The sequence below is a fragment of the Notamacropus eugenii genome, chromosome 5 (assembly GCF_028372415.1).
Source record: "Notamacropus eugenii isolate mMacEug1 chromosome 5, mMacEug1.pri_v2, whole genome shotgun sequence".
Taxonomy (NCBI): domain Eukaryota; kingdom Metazoa; phylum Chordata; class Mammalia; order Diprotodontia; family Macropodidae; genus Notamacropus; species Notamacropus eugenii.
The window spans coordinates 112,795,558-112,801,036 of record NC_092876.1 but is presented as its reverse complement, the minus strand read 5'-3'; positions in this window follow the sequence as shown (position 1 = coordinate 112,801,036).

Sequence of the window (5,479 nt, the reverse complement as noted above, 5' to 3'; positions counted from 1 at the left end):
TAAGTGCTTTACAAATGTCTCATTTGATCCTTACAACAACCCTGGGAGGTAGGTGCTGTTATTATCATCATTTTACAGATGAGGAAACTGAGGCAAACAAAAGTAAAGTGACTTGCCTAGGGTCGTGTAAGTGTCTAATTAAGTGTCATGTAAGTGACACTAGTAAGTGTCTGAGACTGGATTTGAATTCAGGTCCTGATTCCAGTCCCAGCATTCTATCCATTATACCACTTAGCTAGGCTAGGGAGACGGCTTCTAAATGGTTATTGATGATTTGGAATGGAAATGCTTTGGAGAAACTGTGGAGCATGTGCAGACATAGTGTAACTGGTTCTGGTCTGCTATCCAGATGGTTAATGATCTGTGTAGGCAGAACAAGAAGCATCTTTAAAGGGGTCTAAGTCACTCTCAGTTTGGTCTCTGGCCATTTTCTCACCAGCTATACTCTTGGATGACCCTTGGGACTCTTTTGCTGATGTCACCTGGTGAGAAATAACATTGTAAGAAAAAAAGACTTGGAGACTTCGTTTCCAAGGCTATACCATCCTGAGAAACAGACTTTGGTCCTGAACCTCTGCATTTCTGTTCTAGGTGAAGGAATTGGAGTCTTTGATCTTGGGTGTTTTGAAAGATCAGGAAAATTAGTGTCTGAACTTCCCATAATACAAGTGTTATAGCCAATTGAGCATCTGGAACAAAGAGTGACCTTGAGCATCATACCCAGTAACAACACGGTTCCATGACTAACTGCGATAGACTTAGCTCTTCTCAGCAATACAAGATCCAAGACAATTCCAAGAGACTCATGATGGAAAATGCCATCCACATCTGGAGAAAGAACTATGGAGTCTGAATGCAGATGGAAGTAGACTGTTTTCTCTTTTTTCCCCCTTTCTCATGATTTTTCCCTTTGTTTGATTCTTCCTTCATTACATGACTAATGTAGAAATATATCTAACAAGATTGTACATGTATAGCTTATATCAGATTGCATGCTGTCTTGGGGGGGGGAAGAGGGAGAAAAAATATGGAACTTAAAATCTTATAAAAGTGAATGTTGAAAACTATTTTTATATGTAACTAGAAAAAAAAATGCTATGAAGTGGGGGATAAAAGAACTGGCCTTCAGGATATAGCTGAGAAATCCAAGACAGGGAATCATTCAGTATTTTAATCTGAAGTTGGTGGGCTAATGGTACAGAGGAAATTAACTATGTTTTGGGTCTATTGTACCCAGAGGTGAGGTGGGGTAGGGAAGAGTATTTCCAGGGAGATGCTGGGCGAGGGAGAGGGAGTATATGTGAATGTGTACTTTTGTTATTGCTCTATCTTCAAAGTAAATGTTCCTTTCTAAAAGCCAATTGATTCTGATAAGATACATGAGGTGAAGTTCTATGAGAAGAGGACTTAAGTACTTTTGCTAATACTGTGTTTTCAAAGTAAATATCCCTTTCTAAAAGCTAATTGACAAAAAAGTGAAGAGTTCTTACCAAAGCCTCCATTTAAGAAAGTTTTGTCTTCATTTCCTACATGGCTATACTCTTTTGGACTTTTCCATCAAGTCTCTGTGCCCCACCTAACATTCCTCTCCCCTCTTTTGGCTTTCTTTTGAATTTTGACTTCCTCCATTAAATTGTAAGCTTCTTGAGGTCCAGGACTCTCTCTCTTTTTTACATTTGTATCCCTAGTGCTTAGCACTAATTAATTGACTTTAATCAAAATATTTTTCCTTTGGCTAAGTAGGTAAATGGAATTGGGATGCTAGAGCATGGTATCTAACAGTAGGAGGAGGGGAATATAGCCTCTCGGGTATGGAGCCAATGGCATAGCGAAGAGAGATAACTTGAAACTCCTGAGGGGTAACCTAGAACCCTGAGGGGCAGATATAGAAAGCCTGTCTTTTGGCCAGTAATCCAGAACATACTTTCTACATTTTATATTATGGACGTGTAAGTTATATAAACTTTTCACAATCTTCCTTAATCTCAGTGACTTCCCTCTAAGACTACATAGCTCTCTCTCTCTCTCTGTCTCTCTCTCTGTCTCTCTCTGTCTCTGTCTCTCTCTCTGTCTCTCTCTGTCTCTCTTTGTCTCTCTCTGTCTCTCTCTCTTCCTCTCTCTCATCTCTCCACACATATTGCATGTAGTTGTTTGCATGTCATTCACCTTGTTAGCCTGTGAGCTCCTTGAGAAGAAGGACTGTTTGTTTTTGCCTTTGCCTTTAAAAATTTTGTCCACAGCACTTAGCATGGTACCTGATGTGTATCAGACATTTAATAAATGCTATTTGACTGCCTTAATTACATTTGAATGAATCGTATTACCCTATCAGATGATAAGCTCCACAAAGGCAAGTATGGTATCTTATTTATTTGGTGTAGAACTTGGTGTAATATTAAAAAACAATGAGTTCTTAATACATTTATTGGATTGCATTGAATTCAGTCTAATAAAACAGAAGCAAAACAACAGTCAAATAGTTCTACTTTGTCTCTGTTGGCCTTTGTTGTTGCCACATCTACTCAGGAAAGTGGGTCTCCTACCTTCTTTAGTCTTCTAAGAGTAGACATTCAAATACTGTAATGCTCGAGTATAAACTAGGCTTCATCACAATATATAATGTTGAGATAGATTGACTAAATGATTTATTAATTTTTCATCCTTTATTTAATTCCAGTAGTACTTGAGGCAGCTAGGTGACACAGGGACTAAGGTGCTGGGCCTGGCATCAGGAAGATCCAAGTTCAAATTGAGCCTCAGAAACTTCCCAACTCTGTGGCTTTGGACAAATCATTTAGCCTCTTTTTAACCACAGTTTCCTCACCTGTTAAATGTGGCTAATAATAGCATCACTCTCTCAGCATCGTGGTGAGGATCAAAGGAGATAATAAATGTGAAGTGCTTAGCACAGTGCCTGGCATAGAGGTGCTATTTAAATATTAATTATTGTTATGTTAGTTATTGATAACTATTATTAAGGCTAATTATTATCAACTGTCAATTGATTATTATAATTTTATAAGTATACAAATTACATTCATAGCACTATGCAAATTATATTACTATACCAACACAAAACCACATCAATAGTTATTATTAATTATTAACAAGTTAATTGTGGAATGGAAGTACTTTGGAGAAAGTGTGGAACAGGAGCAGCCATGACTAAGGCACACAAACGTAGTGTTCCGGCTGCAGGGCTCAGTGACCACTGCTCTTTCAGCTGGCTCTGCATATCTTCTCATTGATGTGTTACTTCAAAGAGTTTGGGAAAAAATGATATTTAAGATTACACGGCCAAAATATCTTGAGGGAAATAGGCCAAAGAAGGTAGGGGAATTCTTGGGAATGAAACTCTGACAGTGCCAACAAAAAATAACTCCATGAAGAGGGGCAGGGAGCTATTTTATGAGACTAATGTGGCTACATAGGGAACTCACAGACCCACTTACACTTAACTTCCATACAGAAGATGGGAGAAGGTCAGGTAATGGAGACTGAGAACAAATGGGTAGTACAATGCTGGATGAAAAATGGCAAGAGAACTAAAGCTCAGAGTGAGCTGAGGCAGTTAAAATGTTAATAACAATTTGAAAAAGGGGTTTTATTTTTTATTTATTATGGAAAATACAATGACTAAAGAAGATATAAGAGCTGCTTTTCCGAGTAGATGAAGTGAGAATAACAGACAATGAAGAGAAAGTAGAACTATTCAAATGTTGTTTTGCTTCTGTTTTCTTTGCCTGGGCGAATGATCTGTAAATTAGAAGAGGCAGCTGAAAAAATGACTAGTAGGGAAATAAAACACAAGATACCTAAGGAAGTATTTAGATAATTTTGGTTAATTCAAGTCAGTTTACCTGGATCAGCTGTAGTCCTCAGAATCTTAGGATGACTGATTTAAAGCAAAAATGTAAATGATAGTTCATCTGTCCCAACCCTCTCATTTTAGAGATGAATAAACTGATGCCCAGAGATTAAATGAATTGACCAAGGTCACACAGGGAGTAAATAATATAAGATCTGAACCCAGATTAACTTTATTTTACCTTTTGACAGGGTTACCAGATTTATGAGGAAAAGATTGCTGGGATGCCTTATAAAACCATTGATGTTATTCCTGTAAACAAGATGATATGAAAAATAGATGCCATTAGTTAGGTGGACTTGAAACTGATTCAATAAAGAGACCTAAAGGGTAAACGGTAATGGATCAGCATTGACATAAAGGTAGGTCTCTAATACCATGTATGTCTTTGAACTATGATATTCAATTTTTTTTATCAGACTGAGATGAAAGCATAGGTGGTATGTTTATTAAAATTTCAGATGGAAGCTTAGCAGAGTCGTTGCCACATGGCCATTTTTCATTCTTTGAAGAAGACCATTGAATAGTTATTAAAGTAAGGTGCTCCCTTCTTGCTTTTACCAGAGGCAGGTAAGTGATGTAGGTAAGTGATGAACTCCAGGAGAGGAGTCAGGAAGACCTGAAGCCAGATCTGACCTCGGCTCCTTACTATCTGCATGACTAGGCAAATTACTTAACCTCTGTCTGAATCAGTTTCCTTAATTATAAAATGGGAATAAGAGCACTTATTCCCAGGGTTGTTGTCAAGGTCAAATGAGACAATACTTGAATAACACCTAGCACAGGGCCTGATGCATGGTAGACATTTAATAAATGTTTATTTCCTTTCTTCCAACAAAATATCTCCCATGCATATGGTTAATTCTTATATAATTCCTTAACAGAGGCAATGACACAGGCAATTTTGTTTAACAGTAACAGTCCTCTGGTTATCAAGATAAAAGAAGGTTAAAAAAAAAGAGCAGCATTTTTGCTGAAGTTGCTTATCAATGTCAGGGAAGATGTTCGATGGCGTCTAATTAGAAGAGAGATTTCTTATCGATAGTGATGTCCTCCAGATGCTCCTGCTTACAAATGCCTTGCTGATTGTATCAAAAACCTGGAATTCTAAGAGCTTCGTCGATTACATTTATGACCATTTAATAGAGATGGGGCTAATCATCCATATCTGAAAAACCAAAAGGATGAAGAATCCATGCTGTCCAGAGTATTACATGCAGCTGGATGCCTACTACATGGAGAGAGCCAATGACTGCCTATTTTGATGTAGACATTTTCCTATTTGACCATTTCTCTTGTTAATCTAGTTTTATTTATCATTTCTCTATTTTTTGGTTCCAATTCATCAATTTCCCCTCTAACTTATAATCTTACCTCCTTAGTACTTATTTTATGTTTGTTGATTTTCTATTTTTAAAAATGCTCATTCAGTTTATTAATCTTTTTCTTTTTTTTAAATGTATGATTATAAGAATATGATTTCCCTCCTGAGGAATACTTTAACTGCATCCTAGAGATTCTAGTGTGTTATTTCACCAGTCTTTTCTTTTACAGTTATTGTTTATATGATTTTTTTTTGATCCACTCATTATTTAATATTTCATTGTTAAG